Below are 23,569 nucleotides of genomic sequence, written 5' to 3'. Positions count from 1 at the left end.
CGCGGGACGCACGCGGGACCAGCCAGGCTAAGCCCAGGCAAAGGGCGGGCCCTCTTAGACCCTCAGAGGCCAGTGGAGGCCGGGCTGGGACAATCCCTTTCGAACTTGTGTACACATACCGGTGATATGAACTGTAAGTGAGGTGCGGTGACATTGTATTCTGTGATTTAGAACCGGATTTCTTTACGAGTGGGGAGGCTCAACTAGTAATATTTAAACAATTAGTATGGCTAAAGTGAATACCAAAACAGGTATGAGGGCGGTGGGTATGGGGACTCTTGTTGGCTACCTGAAACAGGTAGAAACAGCGGTTGCTAAGGAAATTGAATTAGTAGAGCGTAGATTGTCCCTGGACCCAATTAGGCAAACAGTCTCTCCGTCTTTAATTATCGTGGAACCTGCCCCCATTGTTGCTCCGTTGGACTGCTCACACCCCTACATGATATCGAATGGGTCAGTAGCAACAGATAGTCTTACGATTTAGCCCGCCCCTCTACCTGGAACTAGTGCAGCCCCTTCTCCTGTGGCTATATGCACTAGGCAGTTGAGGGCTAGACCAGACATAATAACCAATCGTAGTAAAACCGTCACAGGGAAAAGAAAGGCCAAGAACACTCCACATGGTAGCTGTTAAAATGCTAAACAGCCGAGAAATAGTAACACTGCATCTGGGTTGAGTCGGAATGGAGCTAATGTACCCCACCTAGACAATGAGGATAAGGGGGAGGAAAGAAACAATTGTATTGACTTAAACACTGAGAACTGTAGTGGGGGAATTATGTCAGATTTTGTTAAGATTTTGGACGCACGTCTTAGGTCGTTTACATTGCCCTTAATGGCCAAATAGATGACCGACTTAATGTTATTGAAAAACACCTAAACACTAAAGGTCCAAAGACGGGGCCAATTACATCGGCAGCTCACTCACTAAGTTTAGTCACAGCCTCAGTTAATAATTTTTTGGACACTATAATTACCCCACTCCAACAATCGGTACCTCAAGCAACTCCCCAGGGCGCAGGAATAAGCATCCCATCATTAGCGTCAAAAGTTACTGGAGCCACTCAGGGAGAGAAACAGGGTCCTCGGGGTCCAGTGGAAAGATTAAGTCCTCCAACACAGTCCCCCAAGAGAGAGTTGTCATTACATCTACCAGTAGCGGCATGCCCTTATACAATAATCCTTGCTAATGTCCCCAAAATTGAGGGCGGTCAAAATGAGCATTGGACCTCTTTAAAAAATAAGGCCCTCCATTACCTGTCTAATAAAACAGTTTTGGGAGAACATTTGGATAACAACTTTATGATGATCAGAAGGGTGCCATGGGTGGGTAAGACTAAAAAAAGCTTAGAAGGCGACTGTGTCGTCATAAGCTTTAGATCCCACAGGCTGGTTGATGACATATTAGGGCAGGCTGGGTCAGTCAGAATTCAAAGTGACCATGTAAATGTACTCCCTTTGGGGTTCTTTAATCCCCCACATAATACTAGACCGGTGTGTAATGATTTATTTAATGGGAGAGGTCCTTATGAATTTACTGTTCGAGTCTTTAACAGATTTGATACCTTTTCTAACCTAGGAGAAAATGAGTGACTAGTGACTCAAGAAGATATTATTATCCCTGTCACCCCAGTTAGAATCCCCAGTGCTGCCACACCGGTAAAAAACGCCCTCCTTGTAGATGGGCGTGATCAAGGGCCGGGGGATACATCTATAAAGCTGGTAACCTGGAATGTTGCTGGGCTTAAAAATAAAATAGATGACCCAGTATGGAGAGAATTTATTGGTATGGGTGATATTATAGGACTACAAGAAACCTGGGACACGGAATATTTTGAGTCTGGATGGTTACTCGAGTTATTTTATTCCTGCGGTTCCATCTAATATGGGGAGGACGAAGGGTGGGCTGGTTACTCTAATTTCAGCTACCATACCGGGTACCCACACCCAATTAGATACAGGATCAAGAAACTGCTTAGCAGTACAAATTTCTCTTAGTGGGGTGGGAAGTATTTTAATTATTAACTTTTAAAACTCATATGACAGAGCTACCACAACTGACCATCTGGCCATTTTAAAACTATTCTTGGCAGATTACAACGAGGTCAATAAAAATCAATGCTTTATCATAGTTATGGGAGACTTTAATATCCACGGTTGTCCGGATAAATGTTTGTCATTAGACCTATTAGGTTCAGAAGAGCAAGGGGATACCCATTTTGAACATTCTGCACAGGGAGATCTCCTTGAAATAATTTTGGCGGATAATGGTCTGATGCCTCCACCCTTGCAGGATGAGGAGATACCTCCCTTTAAAGGGAATGGTTGTCACTCAGTTATTGATTATATCTTTATTAGTATAGCACTTGGGGATAAGATTCATGGATATTCGTCAGTTTGGTCACATTTTAGCGATCATAACCCAGTGGTCCTCAGTGTTTCGGACCTGATCGAAAAGCCTGTGCTAGCTCAAAATAGAATGGATACATTTGATATTCGTCCAACAGATCAGTCCCATAGGATTAGATGGAGTAGAGTCATACCGGGAGATTTTCATAACAACTTAATAAGGTAGGATCTGAGGTGGACACGTGTTTGAACTTGGAAGCAGGGAACGAGGAGGTTTTAGAGGCTTACTCAACAATTTGTACCCAGGTCTCAGCAGACCTTAGACGTACAGGGAAAGCTAAGGACCCTGCTGAGATGGGGTGGTTTGATCAAAACTGTTTGAGAGCCAATAAAAAGCTAAAGGACGCCCTGAATTGTAAGCCAGTGAATAGGGTGACTGAGGCCTTACTAAGGAAAAGTTATAATAAAGCACTGGAAACTAGAAGACGGGAGATTCGGGAGGCGGCCTGGGAAGAATTAACCTCCGTAGATGTGCTCAGGAATAGTGCTAAATTCTGGGCTGTCGTAAACAAACCCTTTTTCCATGACTGCTGTAATGACCAACTAGATTGTGGTATTCAGGAACAGCTGTGGTGCTCACATTTCAAGTCAGTCTATGAAGGGGAAAATCACGGGGAGGTGATTATGCCTACCCCTATTTTTGATCCCTATACTTTATCGGTCACTAAAATTGAGGTGGCAGACGCCATCGGGAAGATGACTAGTAGGCTCCGGGTCCCGACGGTGTTCCAGCCGACCTCTTTAAATCAGATGTCAAGACCTGGTCCACAATTTTAACAAACGTTTTCAACAGGGTATGTTCAGCAGGTATTCCGGACACTTGGTCTGAATCTGTCATCGTACCCATTTTTAAGAAAGGCAATAGGGGGGATCCCAGTTGTTATCGCCCTATCTCTCTCATTGACTCCGCAATGAAGGTGCTAGGGCGAGTGGTTCTTGGCAAAATAACTGCTTGGTTGGAGGATACAGACACCCTTTCATGCCTACAATATGGGTTCAGGAAGGGGCGAGGCACTATAGATCAGAGCCTCAACCTTCAGCTGTTATTTGGAAAATACACCATTGCCAAAAGGGGTACGCTACATCTAGCCTTCATGGACCTATCCTCGGCCTTTGACCGTGTGAATAGGTCCAAACTTTGGGGTTTGCTCCTTAAGCTTGGCATTGATAAAAACATTGTGTATTTTCTCGCTGATTTGCACAGGGACCTTACAGCTACAGTTAGATATGACCGCTTAGGTAACTGTATGGGCAAGATTGGGATCATTAACGGTGTTAGGCAGGGGTGTATTTTAGCCCCTCTACTTTTTACCCTCTATAATAATGACCTGGGTGCTGTTTTAATGGAGGCATGTAAAGACATTCCAAGGGCTGGCAAGTATTCCATCCCGGCATTACTTTATGCGGACGATGCCGCCTTATTAGCACGCACAGCAGTGGGGCTGCAATGTCTTTTAAATGTATTTGCTAATTTTATGAACGCGCTGGATTTAAGTGTGAACTTTTCAAAATCTCATGTAATGATTGTGGGCAGCAAGCCCAAAAGAACCAAGACTATGCACTGTGAAGGGAATGTTCTATCTAGGGTCACAAGATTTCCATATCTGGGGTTATTTTCGATGATAAGTCTACCTGGTTGACCCAACTAGTTGCTAAACGTAATGCCTTTGCCAGGTCCATCCTGGCTGTCTTGGACTTCGCCCGTAAACTAGGGGTGAAGCCTTTACAGGCTGTACTGAAAACATATGATGCAAATGTAACTCAATAGCCATGTACGGAGCTGATCTGTGGGGGTTCAAAAATGTAAAGGCGCTGCAGGTGGCTGAGGATAGGTTTCTGAAATCTATCTTATCCGTCCTGCGGTCAACACCTGGTTATATTGTCCACCAAGAGTGTGGGGTAGATTATTTAGCAGACCGCATAGCCTTAGCCCCGCTATTGAAATGGATCTCAATATGGTTAAACCATGAATTAGGGCTGAATCATGAGATTCTCAGGGATTTTTTAGCCCTCAAGTATGGCAACAACATCCCCTGGTTGAACTATGTTAAAAAACTAACAATAGAAATGGGTCGCCCAGAATTGTTTGATAGCCCAAATAATTTATTGAAGGGGGATGTGAAATGGGTGAAAGATACATACAAGCAGTTGGTATATCTAGCTAGAGAAGAAAGGGAATTATGCAAACCAACAGTAAGGGCTCACCAGTTGTTAATTACCTCCAGTGGTATAGAACCCTATTTGAGTATTGTCAATAATATGAATCATCGTTACTTACTGACTAAGTTTAGCCTGAACAAATTCCACCTTCTCCTTACCGAATGCCCAGGTTGGTCTAAGGATGGAATTGGAGATTTATCTTGTGACAGATTCTCTATCAAAGACACTGTGCACTTTATTTTCTTTTGTAAGCACTTGTGCCCTATTCGTAAAAAGTTAATCATTCCTCTTATTAAAGACAAGGGTTTCAGACAAGTAAAACCTGCCCTTTTGTATTTAAAGCTGTTGTCTAATACCCGGGAGACTTTTAATATAGCGAATTTTTGACAATAGCAATGAGACTCAGGAGGAAGATTAACTGGTTATAATGTTTGTTTATATCAGGAAACTTATGAATTATGATCGAGCGCTCTCCTTCTTTTTAAATTGTCTTACGTGTCAGTATTTTTATAATGTACGTTTTTATATATATTGTATCATATGGCTTGCAAAAATTTGCACATTTGTTTTGTCATATTTTTAAAGTGGTCTTGACTTCATTGTATTATGTAGTATACTTTTATGGTTTTTGTTATGAACCGAATAAAGTATTTTTGACTGACTGACTGACACATATCTGGTAACAGTTAGCTCCAGGGTTACTTGCTGTATGCAAGTATTGTTCCCCCAAATAGACACAGTCAGGGAGTCGCCTCTATGGCCATCATTGAATGTTTCTTTTATGCGTTTTGATACTTTAAGCAGAATGAAAGCCATGTTTTTACAACAAACCATGCCTTTGACCTCGGCTAAGAAACCTATGATCTACAAATTACAAGGAACTTCGGCTGAGATACAGGCTTTAATAAGTACAAACTGCCCTATACATTTCTTAGAAATGATGGGACGTATCTTAAACATGTCTGATTCGAGCAGCATCGTACATGTATTTAAGAGCATATGTTCAGGACTGTTAACACCTTTTCAGGCAGTCCTCTGAATCATTCCAAACTTTGTGCATTCGGTGTTTGGTGGTCTGCCATTAATTCTAGCACTCGTTGCAGGAATCATATTTGTATTACTACTGCTACGCTATGGCAAGCCCATCCACCGGCGTCACTCCCAGCAACTTCGAGAAAGCACTCCTAGAACGGAAGTGCTGTGAGCGCATAGTGCAAATTTTGGGCATACTTCATCTAGGGGAACTAAATACAACATGGTTTCTGTCATTTAGACGAATCTGGCAAGATTGCATTTTACCTATTCTATACTGTCTGCTTTGTGGTAAAGAATGTGTGCTAGACATCTGTCTAACACTCCCATCAGTCATGCCAACGGATATCGATACTCCGCTGGACCAGATAACAGCCCATGCTCTGTGTTGTCTCCAGAGGCAACCAATCCTGATGACGGCATTTGTTGAGATCTCAGGCACGCAACATGCCACTGCTGAGGTACGAGATGGATCAACAGGCACACAGGTAACAACGGACGCGAACATTGCTGCGGTTTCCGATGCTGAAGGCGATGCGTCACATCCCTGTGCAGTTAATCTTCTAAACGAGGTATTCCAACTGTCACCGACATCGGTAGACGATCTTTTGTCTACAGAAGTAGATGATTTCATGTTTTCACCAGACCCATACACTGACTTTGATTCGGGTCACAGTGTACCAGGGAAGCTATGAATCTGGGCTCCATATTTTCAAAACAGAACAAAAACTTGGAACTCTTCCTAAAATTGACTTTTTTCTAAATTTGAAAATACATGGCAATTCAATTCAATCTGCTTACAGTAGAACTATTCATATAGAACAGACTTCTTTGAATACTTTCAGTGACACATTATCACCTTATTTACAACAATTTTGTCTTAGTACCATGTTATGTAATGGCTTTGGGTTTTTGAATACTTGTCAACCATTTAGTCATATCTACATGTTTCTATTTCATTCATATTGCGCTTTTTATTTCCGATATATGCTTAGAATAAACAACTGCTTTAAAATGTACAGTCCCTTTGCATTACATGTTTAGAAAAAGTTTTTAAACTTCTTTAAGTATGCTTTTACGAATGTTTTAGCAACATGTGGTACTCAATTTTATGATTAGCATTTTGTGTTTAGCATTTAGTACAATTGTTCATTTGAAAATGGAGTTGGTGTTGTATTCCACTTTAGGTGTCCGTATTTAGATTTTCCCGATACATGTCCTTACATAGGCACAATTCGCATTGCCCTTATATAAGCATAAGATCACAGTCCTTATTTAGGCATTAGCCATGCTATCCAAGTACAAGCATGGTCACCTACATCCGTCCACCCCATCACAACGAGTTCTTAGAAACCAGACCCTTAAACTGTTGGGAGTTTCCCTAGCCCAGGATTATTGATTTCTCTAAGAACTTATTTATTATGCATGAACCGCTATACCCTAAGGGTTTATTCCTGACGTCTTCCTCTGCCTGACTTTACGTCAATGCTAACATTCCTAGCCACCTACCAGGTATAAACATACCATCCCTTGCTATGACAAGTAAGGCAAGTAAGGAGGAGACCTCGACTTAGAGGAGCCTGTGTCCTGGCCTGTTGCACTGACAAGGCGCTGTCATCCCTACTCGCAGAGAATCCAGCTTCCAGTGTTCTGACTCCCTTAGGAGGGGTGTTAGACTTCGAGACCCGGAAAGAGATTCCAACCTGTCTCATTCTCAAGGTATGGAGTTGACTAGAACCTAGAGGGACTCTTGGCATACAAACTATAGCATACCATACTATAGAATACAGCACCTACTTCTTACCTTGTCCTACACTTAGGTACACTGGGGTAGAACTAGTTAGAGAATGCATCGTATGAGTACTCGCATTTTTAGTCTATGTTATTTGTGTATATGAATATATGTGTCATAGCTAAAAGATAATGTTAGCACAGTATTATTTCTTTCTACTGCTCATGCTGTACAAAATATATCTTGCATACTGTCTTATGATTATACCAGCTCATATCTCTTCCATGAGAAATAAGACTGTTCAATAAATCCTTCTTATTGAAACACCAGTCTACTCTTTCTGTGTAACTCTGCAGAAACTAAGCATGCACAATTAGCTGAGTGAAACTGTAATCTATTGTTTCCACGATTCTGAGAGTGTTCCAATTCTAAAGGGAAACAAAGTTGTCATGTTCATGCTGTTGCCAGAAACTACTCCCTTCTTGTTTACAAGGAATTTCTAGTGGCCTCTGAGTTAGCTGGCACACAAAGTAAATAAGTTTAATATACTCGATTGGGGCATACTGACCTCAGTCATATGCCAAACCTATAGTGTATATTATTCGAATGCACAGAGCCTGTTAGGGAAATAGGAACTACACTACACCAGGGCCCACAAAATATTAAGAGAAGGTGGGCAACACAGCTTTCCTAACAAAAAAACAAAAACAAAAGAAAAGCCGTCATCTCGCCGGAGGCCCCACTCCCTCCCTACACCACTCTGCAAGCGCGCCTCGTGGTGCGTTCTCATTTGGGGAATTAAGTGCCCTTGAATCCTGAGAGTCCCTGGGGGCCAACTAGCCCACCAGGTACCTCCAGTATGCCCCGCACAGTGGGATTTCTGAGAGGTGATCCGAGGCCATGCCCCTTTTTACACCACTCTGCAAACACGCCTCTTGGTGCATTGCTGGTAGGGCAAAGAGGTCCACTTGTGTCCTGAGGACCTCAGGACTAAAGTGGACTTCACCCCCCGGGCAGCAGTGCGCCAAGAGGTGCGTTTATAGAGTGGTGTAAAAAGGGGGACTCAGACCACTCTCAGCAATCCAGCTGTGTGGGGTTTAATTGAGGTACCTGATGGGCTAGTTGGCCCCCAGGGACTCTCAGCATTCAAGGGTACTTAATGTCCAAACCAGAACAAGCCGGGAGGCGTGTTAGCAGAGTAATGGAGAGATGGGGCATGGCCTGTGTCCATCGGTCAGCTATCCCACTATCTGGGGCATACTGGAGGTACCAGGTAGGCTAGTTGACCCCTAAAGACCCCCAGCAGTGAAGGGGACTTTAAATCCACATCCAAGAGCATGCCAGGAAGTGCGTTTGCAGAGTGTTCAGGAAAGGGGGCATGGCCTGCTATGACAACTTAGAAAATATGCTGTGTCGGACTTACTGGAGGTAATAGGAGGGATAGTTGGCCCCCAAGGGCCCCTTGGGGGCCAACTACCCCTCTTGTTACCTCCAGTATGTCCCACCAAGTGGGATTGCTAAGACGTCTTCAGAGGCCACACTCACCTTTCTCCACCACTCTGCAAAAGCACCTCCTGTCACAGTACTGGTTGAGGGATGAAGTCCACTTTACTCCTGATGGACTTTGGCAGCCAAGTAGCCCTCCTGGTACTTCCTCTAAGTCCTACGCCGTGGAATTCCTTAGTGCTGGTGGGAGGCGCAGGCCCCTTTCTGCACCACACTGCAAACGTGACTACTACCTTATAGTTAGAAATTAGCTTGTAAAAAACGTTAGAAATTCACCAAAAAAACATATGTTTCAGGGACGTTAGCATTTAAAAAACCTTGGAAATTCACTGAAAAAAACACAGGCTTCAAGGATGTTATAGTTAGTTGGACTTTTCACTCGTACAAAACCAGAGAAATTCAGCCATTATAGTTAGTTGAGCTAACTATAACTCGCCCCCCACAATGCACTGCTGATGACATCACATATTACATCACTCATGACATGGTAAGTGACATCACCAATGACATTTCTGATTTCTAAGGTTTTTTAAATGCTAATTACTAACTATAACGTCCCTGAACCCTATGGTTTTATCAGTGGAAAAAAAAAATATATATATATATTCACTGAAAAAACCATAGGTTTTAGCCCATATATAGTTAGGGATTAGCATTTACAAAACCTTAATTTACTCGCACAAAACCATAGAAATTCGCATATATAGTTAGATGCAATAACTATATATCGCGCACCCGCAACCCACTGCTGATGATGATGATGTCACATATTACATCATTCATGACATGGTCAGTGACATCACTGATGACATCACTGATGACATCTCAAATGACATCACTGATGACATCTCAAATGACAACATCCAGTGACTGTATGTTTCTGTAAAGTTAAAATATGTCTTACATATTGAAGAATGAGTGGATGTATAAATGTTTGGATGAAGGATTTAGTAGGTGCATGACTGACTGTATGAGAGAATGATTAAATGTGTCTCACTGAGTGCATGGGTTAGTGACTAAACTGTCTTAATTTGTGCATCATTATTACTGTAGTTCTGTAAACTGCTGCATTTGTTGATCAGTAGCTATATGAGTAACTATATGGGTTATTGATTGGTTGCCCAAATATTTGTATGGGAGACTGAGTGTGTGTGGGGGGGTGGCTGAGATGTGTGTGACTCTGTGCATAGATGTGTGAGCAGTTGATTCAGTAGATGTATGGGTTCAAAAGTGCATGTGAAAACAGCTGTATGGGCGGTTGACTGTGTGCATGAGTGTATTGGTGAGTGAATGGATATCTCAGTGCTACATGTCAAAGTAACTACATATGTAAAACACAGTACATGTAAGAGTTGACATGTATAAATAACTGTGCATAAGAGCCAGTGAATGTGTGAGTGGCTGTATGGATCATTGTGAACTTGTATCAGGGATTGTATAAGAGAGTAAATATGTGTTAGTATATGTTTGATTAAGTAAGGTGTGTATAACTGTATAGTTGAGGAAATGGAGGTGTGATTGATTCTTTGCATGACTGACTAGGTGTGTGAGTAACTCCATGGATGAGTGACAGTCTGTGAGAGTCTGTTTACACTGATTGTATCTAAGGTTATATTAGAGTCTGAAGAGGTTGATCGTATTATCACATGAATGATATCATCAGTGATGTGATCAGTAATGACAAATGAGATGTTATCAGTGATTTTACAAGTGATGTCATTTGAAATATTATCAGTGATGTCATCAGTGATGTCACTGACCATGTCATGAATGATGTCATTTGAGATGTCATCAGTGATGTCATCAGTGATGTCACTGACCATGTCATGAATGATGTAATATGTGACATCATCAGCAGTGGGTTGCGGGTGCGCGATATATAGTTATTGCATCTAACTATATATGCGAATTTCTATGGTTTTGTGCGAGTAAATTAAGGTTTTGTAAATGCTAATCCCTATCTATATATGGGCTAAAACCTATGGTTTTTTCAGTGAATTTCAATGGTTTTTTAATAGCAAATATCAAAAGCTGTCAAATGTCAAGTACGTGATAGGTAAAAACTTTTTCGTATTTATGCACGCTGATGTGCTTTGAACGCTGCCCACCCTCCACTCTTTTCTCTTAGTAGTACTCTCTCTTTGCAGATAGTGAAGGGTAGTTAACGCAGGCCTTTACCCCCGTTGTAATCCGTCGTGCCTGCTTGTCTCTCCATTTGATTGATTGTTATCCAAGCATTTACTGTTTTACAATTGATTCTCTTTGGTTCATTCTCTATTTACAAACAAGCACAAAGTCGCAATACTCTGTTTAGTCTTTGCAGATAGTGAAAAATCGTGTAAAAAAATAAAAGTAATCGAGCAAAATCAGTAGGCCACTAATGGGATCTCTTTTTGACCTCGCTAAAATAGAAACATTAGGAACAACCCTTCTTGAGAAATACGAAAATAGTGAGATGAACTGAGCTCCACACCATGAGGGCTGCAAGACAGCTCGGCTCCGCCACCCACCCCGCCCAAAATAACGATAAACTCTATGCAAATATTATAAATATATACAACACACCAGCAAAGTAACAGGGTAAAATTTTTTATTAAATAACTATTTACATAACTATTTTATACTTTTTGTTGCCTGATCCGGCTAGCTCAATCGATCGAGTATGAAACTCATAAACTCTGATAGCAAGCGTTGCTGCTGATGCTATGCAGACAAAAACTGGTTTTCAGTTTGTACATTCATCAAGATTTTTCCATCCAAGGCTGGTTGAGAGTTTGTAGAACGATAGCTTCAGATTTTCAACATACGGTGTGGTGGCGCTGACTGGGAGGGGGCGCTTGGCTCCTGCCCCCTCCCCAAGTCGTGTTGCCCTGGTGTGGCCTAACATCGCCCCGACATAGTCGGCCGGCTCCCGGGGTCCGGCGGAACTTTTTGCCTTTTGATGACTCTTCCATTCTGGACCTTGTCCCACAATCCATTTGACCTGAAGACACGCTGTAGTGGGGCGCCCCTTTACCGTTTCAGTTGCCATTCCGCCCGCTTTTGCTACACTGTGCCTCTTCCGCCATTCAGCTGTTTACCGCCCACTCTTGCGACTACAGCATCTCGCTCACCATGTAGTTGAGTTGCTCCCGGTCTTGCGATGCAGCGATAGGCGGCTGCCACAAGACTCTCAAAATGGCGGCCGGCTCTTCAGATTTGGGCGTGATCCACTAAAATGGCCCTGGGACACCTTGGAACTCGGACGCTTGTCTGCTAGGGCTTGAGCCCCATTCTCGAAAGCGTCCGCTGAGCCTTGAAGATTCTACAAAAGTCTTGGGGGCCCCCGACTCCCGTAGGCTTCTGGTGGGGAGCGGCTACCATGATTGCTCGTGGAATGGCCACGACTGAGCTACGAGATGGTGGTGCTCTCATGCTGACGCCAGCTTCAGTCTGAAACATCCAGAAACACTGTAGACTACCAATTCGATCAGTTCCGGTAGCGTCCCAACGTGACCCGGTAGGGAAGAACTTGCCCTCCCCTCTTTGACTGATGGTTCTTGTTGCCTGTCCCTTCTGTTGTCATTTAACAGAACTTTTTAGACTACTGAAAGGGGTTGTGTTCCGACCGCTGGTTGGTAGAGACATTTTGACTATATTCTGGACCTACGTTGTCGCGTAATGCGTTATATGACACGCCGCGTTAGCGCACCCGGAAGTGCTCCGGTGCGCGAAGCGATCCGGGGCGCGGCGCGTAACGTAAGCATAACAGGTCATGTGACTTGTTTATAAAACTTTTCATTGGTTCATTTTACTTTTGTTATTCTAATGATGAAAGGCTTGGTCATATGACCTAAAAATTACGCTTTTTATTGCTTTCGAACATTATTTTTTCTTAAACATATATGTTATATTGTTCCAGGCTAATGTACTTTCCCGGAAAATTTACAACTGTCCTGCAAGTAAAATATATTCCTTTTTTAGCAAAATGGCGTTTCTTCGTCCCATGACGGAGCCGTTGAGCAAAAGATGCTCGGCCTGCTGTCTTAGTCGCCGATACGCCTGAATATCAGATTCTTATCGATCACTTTATGTTGCAGGAGTAAAAAACACAACAGCCCTTGACCATTTATCTTAACTGCGTTCCTGCGTATTATACCTTTTATCCGTCATATAATTGGACTGCTTTATTTCACTTGCCTTTTACTAATTCGAAAACAGTGACTAAAATTAAAAACTTTACCAATGTAAATACTACTACCATGTTGTGTTTTAAAAACCTTTATTGTGAAAATGTCAGTATACAAATACGGGCCTATAACCACGTGGGCCGGCCACGGAGCAAACTGGAATCGTATATGATGAGGAAACATTTACACTGTAGAGGAACGTAACGAGCGGGCCATTAGGTTGCAAGAACTAAGGTGTCTAACAGTTGCGGAATCGGTGGACGTACATTTTGTAATTAAAATACAACAGGGCCACTTACAATAACATTTTCTAGATATACATTTGCGGGCAAGTACCATGGGTGACGTTAATTCGAACTTACAAAAGTACAGTAATCAATAACACATCAGAACTTAATATCAATAAGGATGTCCAAATGTTCAATCAGTACTCGTCCCCGCCCGCCATGTGCTTCAAAACTGCATGCGTATCTCGTGATATCAAGGTTGTTCAACCAGTACACAACAAGGAGATACGAGTCCCATTTATACCGGCGCCATTTTGGGCGAGGCCGGGCAGGTCCAGGATATAGTCAAAATGTCTCCACCAACCAGCGGTCGGACCAGAACCCCTTTCGGCAGTCAAAAAAGGTTCAGTTAAATGACAACAGAAGAGATAGGCAACAAGAACCAACAGTCAAAAGAGGGGAGGGCAAGATCTAAAGCCATTGTTCTACAAACTCTCAAGCAGACTTGGATGGAAAAATCCTGAAGAATGTACAAACTGAAAACCATTTTTTGTCTGTATAGCATCACCAGCAACGCTTGAGTCAGCTTTGTGTGAAGCCGCCATTTTGATTCAATCAATAGCGTCCCCCTGCACACATTCAGGGACCTGGTCGTGTCTTCAGGTCAAACTGATTGTGGGACAAGATGCAGAAAGGAAAAGGAAAAAAGTTCCGCCGGACCATGGGAGCCGGCCGCCTATGTCATGGGCGATCTTTGGCCACACCAGGGCAATAGTGAAGCTGCAGCAGGTGCAAATAAGCTTCAGACAGTGTTACAAGCACTGCTCAGAACTCTCAACTATGGCACCCAACATCCAGGACTTGCCATCCGGATCTTGGCTCTCAACTATGGCACCCAACATCCAGGACTTGCCATCCGGATCTTGGCGCCTTGTGCTGGTTCCGACCTATTCACACATCGGTCCGCTACTGACACCACCTCATAAGCCAACGGGGCACCCCACGCCGACTTTCGGTGCAGCATTGTAGGATGGCCACACCAGTACGGCAACTTGCTGGACACCACCTCGGTGCCATCCAGATCTCGGCGCGTTGTGCTGCCTTCGGTCTACTGTAGCCGCAAGTGCGGACGCAACTCAGCTGGATAGCGAGTGAAACACCAAGGGGCGCCCCACTGCAGCCGAGGAGCCTCCATCTTGGGGGCGACGCACAGCATCACATTGCTTTCTCAAACAGCCCCCACTGACTGACGCGACCTCACAGGCCAACGGGGCACCCCACGCCGACTTTCGGCGCAGCATTGTAGGATGGCCACACCAGTGCGGCAACTTGCTGAACACCACCTCGGTGCCATCCGGATCTTGGCGCGTTTTGCTGCCTTCGGCCTATTCGCACATCGGTCCGCTACTGACGCCGCCTCACGTGCCAACGGATTTTCTACGCTTTTTATACCAGCGCGTAACGTAAGAATAACAGGTCATGTGACTTGTTTATAAAACTTTTCATTGGTTCATTTTACTTTTGGTTTCCTAATGATAGAAGGCTTGATCATATGACCTAAAAATAACACTTTTCATTGGATTAAAACATTTTTTTTTCCCAAACGATGAAAGCCCCACCTTGTTTCTGGATGTTTCAGACTGAAGCTGGCGTCAGCATGAGAGCACCACCATCTCGTGGCTCCGTCGTGGTCATTCCGCGAGCAATCATGGCAGCCGCTCCCCACCGGAAGCCTGCAGGAGTCGGGGGCCCTCAAGACTTTTGTAAAATCTTCAAGGCTCAGGGGACATCCGAGTTCCAAGGTGTCCCAGGGCCATTTTAGTGGACCAGGCCCAAATCCGAAGAGCCGTTCGCCATTTTAAGAGTCCTGTAGCAGCCGCCTATCGCTGCACCGCAAGAGTGGGCGCAACTCAACTACATGGTGAGCGAGACGCTGTAGCCGCAAGAGCGGGCGATAACCAGCTGAATGGAGGATGAGGCACAGTGTAGCAAAAGCGGGCGGAATGGCAACTGAAACAGTAAAGGGGCGCCCCAGTACAGCAGATGAGCCTCCACCTGGGGAGGCCCGTTCACGCCGCCTCCCCCCCCCCCCCCCCGGGGAGCCCCACGCCGTTTTTCCGAGCAGCATTGTAGGATGCCAAAACCAGTGCGGCAACTTACTGGACATCACCTGGTTGCCATCCACATCTCAGCGCGTTCTGCTGCCTTGGGACTATTCGCACAACAGACCGCTACTGACGAGGCCTCCCCCCGCACCACCCGGGACGCCCCCGCCGTTTTTCGGAGCTGCATTGTAGGATACCAAAAACCAGTGCGGCACCCAGGTAACATCACCTGGGTGCCGTCCAGAACTCAGCACGTTGTGCTGCCTTGGGACTATTCGCACAAAACACAGCTACTGACCATTGTTGCTTCTTTTTTTAAAAAATGTTTAAATGTATTTACTGTTTTTGTTGCGTTGTATATATTTATAAGTTATTAAAGTGTTATAATCCTACAACTTTGTTGGAGTGCTATATATTTTTAATGTGACACATAATTGTGAAGACTTTGATGTACAAAAAGGCATCCCTGGAATCTTCCGCTTCAGGCTCGGACCCACACACCCTCACAGTGAGAATCCCCTCCCCAAGCATAATACAGTACAGATAGTAGGAACGCATGTGGTGTGACGGATCTCATGAGGTGGGGGCCTTGATCTACTGTAACTCCTTTGAAGAGGGGTGATTCTCTACAGCTGGGGCCATAAACTACACCTGCAGGACTAGGTGATAGCCTGGGACCGGCCTGGACAATCGGACACAGAGGAAGAGGAGTGTCAGAGGGTGCAGTAGTGAATAGGGTAAAAGGGAGGTGTCGGGCGGGCACAGGGTGTGATTCTCAGAGAAGAACAGCGCAGATGGGAGGAGGTTTCTGGGCCATGCATGAGAGAGAGAGCGGGGGTGACCAGTGCGTGGGGGAGATGCTTGCGAGGGAGGGAAGCCATGCTGAGGATCAGCGGCGTGCAGAGAGTGGGTCTGGTCAAGGCATCTAAAATGGCTGCCGTGCTCAACAAAAGTGTGGCATTGCAAAAAAGGCAAGATGGCGCAGACAATGTTTATCAATAAGGATTAATTTATAACAATTATTTTTAACAAAATATTTAATCGCAGTGACAAAATAGCGGTCAACAGTTCCTGATTTCCATCGAATCGAACGTTAACAGACGTCACGCAGCAAAAAAAAAAACGCTCACGAACTGCGCAGATGGGAGGAGGTTTCTGGCCCATGCATGAGAGAGAGAGTGGGGGTGCACGCAGCAACAAAAAAAAAACGCTCACGAACAGCGCAGATGGGAGGAGGTTTCTGGCCCATGCATGAGAGAGAGAGCGGGTGTGACCAGTGCGTGGGGGAGATGCTTGCGAGGGTGGGGAGCCATGCTGAGGATCGGCGGCGTGCAGAGAGTAGGTCTGGTCAAGGCATCTAAAATGGCTGCCGTGCTCAACAAAAGTGTGGCATTGCAAAAAAGGCAAGATGGCGCAAACAATGTTTATCAATAAGGAATAATTTATAACAATTATTTTTAACAAAATATTAACTCGCAGTGACAAAATGGCGGTCAACAGTTCCTGATTTCCATCGAATCGAACGTTAACAGACGTCACGCAGCAAAAAAAAAAAAAAAAGCTCACGCACAGCCGCTGGAAGACATGTATCAACATATATGAGCCTCCTCAGCCACCCTCAGAAAACATAAGGGGTCAGGATACGTCTCCCGTACCCCCTTATACCTAGTAATTTAATTAAATCGAAACACAAAATGGCGAATTCACGTTTCGCTAACAGTTTGCGACCCGGTTCGCGAACCGAGAAGCGCTTCTACCGCGAAAAATCAAATTTTAATTATTTGCCCCACGGGACCCTTTAATAACCCCAACATCATTCCTAGAGGGTCAAGAAGGATCTACCTTGCCCCCTTTCATTAAATTCCCCCTTGGTTTTTCTCCTCTTCTTGTCTCTCGATCCTACCGAGAGACAAGATGGTGGCCGCACCGGACTGTTTAGAATGTTGACAGACACCGGAGAGCCAATCAGCTTCGCTACGCAAAGCTCCGTTACGCAAAAAGTACACGATCTGGTGCGCTATCTAGGACGCTGTCACAGATATATCTGTTTTTTTAAACGTTAATTTCTCAAAATCCACTGGAGCACATATATTGAGACCCAGCAAAGGCACATCGGGCTAACAGTCCCTATAATTTTGCCAAGTTTCGTGTAAATCCATTGAGCCGTTCGAGCTAAAAGTGAGGCCAAAGGCCCTATGGAAAAATGAATGGGAAAAACGCGTTTTGGGACCCCCCTCTTTTCTCTGCCCCCCCTTAACGAAACCCCCCCAAATTTTCAGGGGCTGATCAGAAACAAAATGTGCCATTTTCCTGAAAATTTCAGCCGATTCCGTCCACAAACGCCAAAGTTATTAGACATAGAATTTTCAAAAGTTCCATAGAGAAAAAATCCTAACTATATATACCTACTGGCGACCGCCAGTAGGTAATATATGATTATTAAAAATAAAAATATTTTATGCTAAAATATTTGATAACTGTTTTGAGTCAAAAATACCTGTAACTTTATTTAAATGAACATAAAATAGTAGATAAAGTTTTGTCATTTTAAATTTTCAATAAAAGAATCTAAACATTTTACTTTAGGTGAAAGTATTTTTTCATAAAGTAAAAAAAGAATGTTAATTTATGTTAATAGATGTAATTTGATTGCATTTCTTATTTCATTCAATACTAGAACAAATCATTACATTAATATTTATTCATAAATAATTTTCAAGTTTACTAAACTTTTTTACTTTTCCCTATACTTTACCATGGGGAGATTGCCCAATGCAGGATACTTTATCCTACATTAAAGTATGAAAAAAAGTAAAAATATTATTAAACTTAAACAAAAATGTGTACAAATATGTATACTAAAATTGATTTAAATTAATTTTACTATATTTATTTTAAATGTAGAAAACACAAAATGCTACAGCATTATTTTAAATTTGAAAACATGCTTTTTTAAAATGTTAACAGCATATTTTAAAAAAGAATGATTGTATTAAGGTAATTATTGAATAAGTCAAATAATTGTTTTATTAATTCAAAAAGTAATTGTTTTTAATGTATAAATTACAATTATGTGTCTGAAGATGAAAATTAAAAAAGCTTGCCTAAGTTAAAAAAAGACATAAAAATATTTTGGTATATATTAAAGTGATGTATATATTAGCCCAGGAGGCAGGGTCCATTATATTAAAGGTAAAGATATATAAGTGCAAGCTTATATGTCCTCATAGTAGACCTTTCCATTAAGGACTACTATAAGTGATTAGCATTCCATTGGATTACAAGGACTGGCACCTGGGCAACCCAGAAGTTGGAGGATCCATTATGGTAGTGCCAAAATATATCATTTTTGGTATCAAACAACTTGCCCAGAGGTTGGCAGCTCCATTATGGTCGTGCCCAAATTACAATTATGTGTCTGAAGATTACATTTAAAAAATCTTGCCCAGGTTAAAAAAATACATTCAAATATTTTAGTATAAATAAATATATATGTATAATCAATAACTCTAAATTAATTATATATCAATTAGGATTCATGTAACATTAAGTTTAAATTTAAAAAGGTTATCCGGAACCTCAGTAGGAAAGTACCCTTTTTGTATAGTAACCTCCCACACACATACTTTTGGCTCCAATGCTGTTGCTTATGACTCTGAAAGTGCTCCGGAGCCTGCTGCCTAGGCCCCAGTGCCAGTGCTCTCTCCTTAAAATGGATACATCTGAATTGTTAACCTCAATTGGCAAGAACTATAACCCCCTCATAGATCCCTGGTAAATGGTACCAGTGGTATCCAGAGCATGGTAGTTAAAGTGGTCATCCAGCCCTGAAGCATTGTTTGTGCCACCATGAGTGATCCAGGTGAACAAATGACTGCATTCCTGCCATTGCAGGTTGCAGGAACAGTGCAAGCGGCTTGAACTCGACTTTGACCTCAACATGCTTTAATTTATGCAGTAACCATCATGGAAGGCCTCCTGAGCCCAGGAGGCATGGTCCATTATATTAAAGGTAAGGATATAGAAAAGCAAGCTAATATGTTCCCATAGTAGCCCTTTCCATTAAGGACTACTATAGTGATCAGAATTCCATGGAATTACATGGACTGGCACCTGGGCAACCAGAAGTTGGAAGCTCAATTATGGTAGTGCCAAAAGATGTCATTTTTGGTATCAAACAACTTGCCTCATCATACACGACTTGATTATTGTGTCAGAGATGATGTGGCATGAACCTTAGAGGTTGCTCACCTAGTTTTCCCTGCCTTTCCTGTGCTGTACCTGTCAGCCCACAGCTGCTGGTGCCAATACAGGAATCAGATCCCTTGCCAAGAAGTGTGAAAACTCCCAGGAGTCAAAAACAAAGGCCTGGCCAGGAGGGAGGTGACACTTCCCTCCCTGACAGTATGGCTAGTAAAGTGGCACATCAAGACAGTATGCATCAATCTAAGGCAATCAGGAGGCATCCCAATGGAGAAAACAGCCCAACCCTGCCCAAGAGGCACATTTACACCCAGGCAGGCAGGAAAACTATGTGGTAATGAAAACCTCCAGGAAGCTAGCCAAATCCATAGGGAGGGCTACCTGGTCTCTACAGCTAAGAAAATGTTCTGCCATTTTAAAAGTGGCAGAATAGAGGCTTCTGGGTACAAAAGGTGACACACACAAACACAGTTTAGGTTACCACAGGGGTGGCTTGGCCTATGGAGATAGCAGCCTATTGGCTACTGGGAACCACACCCCTAGCACCTCTAAGGATAGGATTTAAGTGGGAACCGCTCACCCCAAAACCTCAGTTCTGATTCAACTTGCAACAGAGGACACAGAAGAAACCAGAGTCTGCGATAACAGGAGCTGCAAAATCCAAAGGCGTGATGAAGTGTACTTGTGGGAACCATCCTGGAACTGCATGATTGCGACTCATCCCGGACTGAATACTAGTTCCCTCAGACAGAGGGCCCCTTTTGAGAGCCAAAGGCAACTTCAGACTCTCTTGGACTGGTGGCACTAGTCCTCTGCAGCCTGCAGGTAAAACTCAAGTGCTGGAACCAAAGAATTACTGGCCATTGGGCCATCCGAGGGATCACCCAAAAGTAGATGGTCCAGTGCATTGTCGGAAAAGTAGTCCTGATCTCCAGCAAGTTTCAGATAGCTACTGTTTTACCCCGGGCCTCCGGATATCAAAATAACTTCTTGCTAACATTACTGCTGCCAGGGCTTGTTGGTGGCCAATCCGGCAAGCACCCCCTTTACTTGACACTACAATTAGAGGGAACTCCGCAACAGCTTCATCCGACACCAGCAGTGGCCCTGTTGTCCACTTTTTGAACTTGTTTCTTTAACAGCACCATGGATATGATAAAACCAGCTCCTCCGCGGCTCCCGCTTCAGCACCAAGGACAGCCAGGACAATACTACACCCAGGCTTCTTGAGCCAGGTAAAATTGAACTGACTGTTGTGGCTTAGTCCTGGGACCCGCATCACCTCAGCCCTCCTTCGGTTCCATGCAAGTCAGCTTGCAAGTGACCGATTGGCACTAGCGCTTTTTACCATGGACTGCAATTATAACATTTTTGCAGTATTGATTTGCACTGATTTATTTTTGCTTCTAAAATCCATAACTCTGGTTATACTTATCAGATTGACCTTGTTTTGGTTTACAAATTCATATATAAATCTGCTTTATTTGTATGGATTGGTGTCAGGTGTGTTTTGAGTCATCTCAGTTACTTATTGTCCATTTTGGTACTCTGAAATGCTTAACACATGTTCCTCTAGTAAGGCTTGACTGCTCTTTGCCACTCTGCCAGGATTCAGCTAAAGATTTATTATTGTCAACCCAAGGACCATCTTTGGGGTATCGTGAGAGTATTGCATAGTGTGGCCTCACAAGCAATACTACATAATACTCTACCTTCCTTCAACAATGTTTTACTTGTAGATACTTTTTGTAACATTAAGTTAAATATATTTATATTTGAACAAGTTAAACTAATGTAATATAACTTAAAATTATTAAATATGGGGTTTTAGTTTAAGTCCATATATCGCCATTATTTTCTATGAAAGGAGGTTGCAGTATCAGTGATTGGCCAGGTGTGGTGGTAGCCTTACTCAAGCTCTGACCTGGAGTACATATATTACTGTTTTGGGTCTTTTTGGCTGTAGTAACTTTAGACGTGCAGTTAGAGAATAGCAATGGACTTACTGTTTTTGGGGGTGGGTGCATCTCCCTCCCTAAACCCTTTGCTAACGTGCCCCAAGCCTCTACTTACTCCTACCTACACCCCTACCATTTACTGGTTCCTCCCACTTTACTATTTAGTAGTAAATGTACGTGGGAGGATCTCCCGATAGCAAAAACAGGAGAGTTGGAGGCGGAGATTTATACTTGTATGTTTGTGAATTGCAGTGTAGTACTAGTATATTTATTACAAAATACAGTTTGTGAATCAGGTCCATTGTGTCTATCTCATCTGCATTCTACTTCCCTTCTCATCATTCTTGGAGAGGGGCACTTGCAGTTGTAAGGAGAATCATTTCTGAATGAATCCCACAAGTTTGATTTTAATCTAATTCTGGACTGTGGCATTAAGCTTCATACCACAAACCACAAATATTATATCATACGGTTATTATATAATTATAGCACTTGTGTGGCCCATGTTAAAACACCCATGTGCACTGAAATGGAAATGGCAGAAAGACTGCAGATCTCCATGGTATTTGCATTGACATAAGGAGCAATTATATTTTGAGCCTGACTTGTTCTTCCATGTGCTTCTATTTGAGTACATTGGATCTTTGGCTGTGCTATGAGACCATCATTGGATCGAGATCTGTAATGGAAAGAAAAAACACACTCACACACAGCAGCACAACCTATCATCAAGCTTCCATTTCTTTTTACCTGGGTGAGCTGGTAGAACGGGTAGAGATGCACCCAACTTCGTCTGCACCATCTGGACAGTCCATGATCCCATTACACCTTTGAGATACTTCAATGCAGAGGCCAGAAGGTCGACAGTAAAACTGTGAATTGAGGCACCCCCAGAGTCCTGGAGACACAGGCGTTGGAGCTGTACCTAAGGAACGTCACCATAAATATACATATTAATCAACTATTAAAGGACACAAGGCAGGCTTTGATAGTTATTGGGAATTTAGATTGTTCACAATGTCCCAATAACAGTAACAATTAATGGCTCTTGGCGTCTCTGGATGTATCTAAGTGTGAATGATTGAGTAAGCCAATCGGGTGTTTGTGTGTGCATTTCTTGTGAGTAACAAGAAAGGTGCAGCATAACTAATGAACTTTTATAATGAATACATATAAGCATTCCAATATGCTTTGGACAGTGCTGCCAGATTCTAAAATTCTTGCAATGCGGTTATTCGATCCCTTTGGATGTGCCCCCTCACTCCCTGGCACATAACAAACAAAGTGAATGAACTGTGTATTACTACTCTTATATTTGAAAAGAGATAAACATACTTATCTGATGATTTTCAAAAAGCATAAAACCTGTACAAGAGGCTCTGCTGTACTTATAGAGAAGTGACTTGCTGCACAAACTGTTGAAAACTATTTCAGGATTTCACAATGGCTGTGTGCCATGGTGCTCCATACTTCACTCTAACAGATGTCCATGACCTTAACTCTGTGTGCTAATGCAGTGTTGGCAGCTTTTGCTCTGGTAAAATGAGCACATGAACCCACAGGGTGCTGCTTCTTAGCCGGTGCATAGCAGATTTTAATGGAGAGTACGATCTATCGTGAGAGGTCCTCTTTTGTACGGGTCATCCCTACTTTGCAACTGATATACCCCATGAAGAGTTGGTCACCCAGCTGGAGCTCTCACCTGCGGTTAAGATAGAACAACAATGATCTTTTTGGGTACAGACAGTGGAGACGCTCCTCTTCCTTAGAATGGTGAGGCAAAGCAAAAAAAGTAGGCAGAGTGATGGATTGACCTATGTAAAATGGAGTCACCATTTTTGAAAGAAAGAAGGTCTCGTACAAAGCACCAGCTTGTCGGGGTAGATGTTAAGGTAAGATGGCTTGAATGAGAAGGCTTGAAGTTCACTGACTGTCCAGAAAGATATTATTGTAACCAGGAAACCCGTCTTGATAGTAGGGACCCCATGGGAACTTCTGTACAGAGGCTCAACTGGGTCACTCATCAGTAAAGTGAGGATGATATTGTGTCCCCACTGAGGCATAATGA

The 23,569-nt window shown here is 43.2% G+C and overlaps 1 protein-coding gene and 1 long non-coding RNA gene across 2 annotated transcripts in view; both read right to left on the bottom strand.

Annotated features, from left to right (window-relative positions):
* The window catches only part of LOC147685082 (SCO-spondin-like), a 1,395,910-nt gene that overhangs the window by 1,044,589 nt on the left and 327,752 nt on the right, over positions 1-23,569 (bottom strand). The window lies entirely within an intron of this gene.
* LOC147685083 (uncharacterized) overlaps positions 1-23,569 on the bottom strand; it is a 125,548-nt gene that overhangs the window by 96,702 nt on the left and 5,277 nt on the right. The window contains exon 2 of the long non-coding RNA XR_015300752.1: positions 22,252-22,426. This is a non-coding gene — a long non-coding RNA (uncharacterized LOC147685083). The remainder of the gene's footprint in view (positions 1-22,251; positions 22,427-23,569) is intronic.

The sequence above is a fragment of the Lissotriton vulgaris genome, chromosome 10 (genome assembly GCF_964263255.1).
Source record: "Lissotriton vulgaris chromosome 10, aLisVul1.2, whole genome shotgun sequence".
Taxonomy (NCBI): domain Eukaryota; kingdom Metazoa; phylum Chordata; class Amphibia; order Caudata; family Salamandridae; genus Lissotriton; species Lissotriton vulgaris.
The sequence above is the reverse complement of the archived record's forward strand: the minus strand, read 5'-3'. Positions and strand labels throughout refer to the sequence as shown.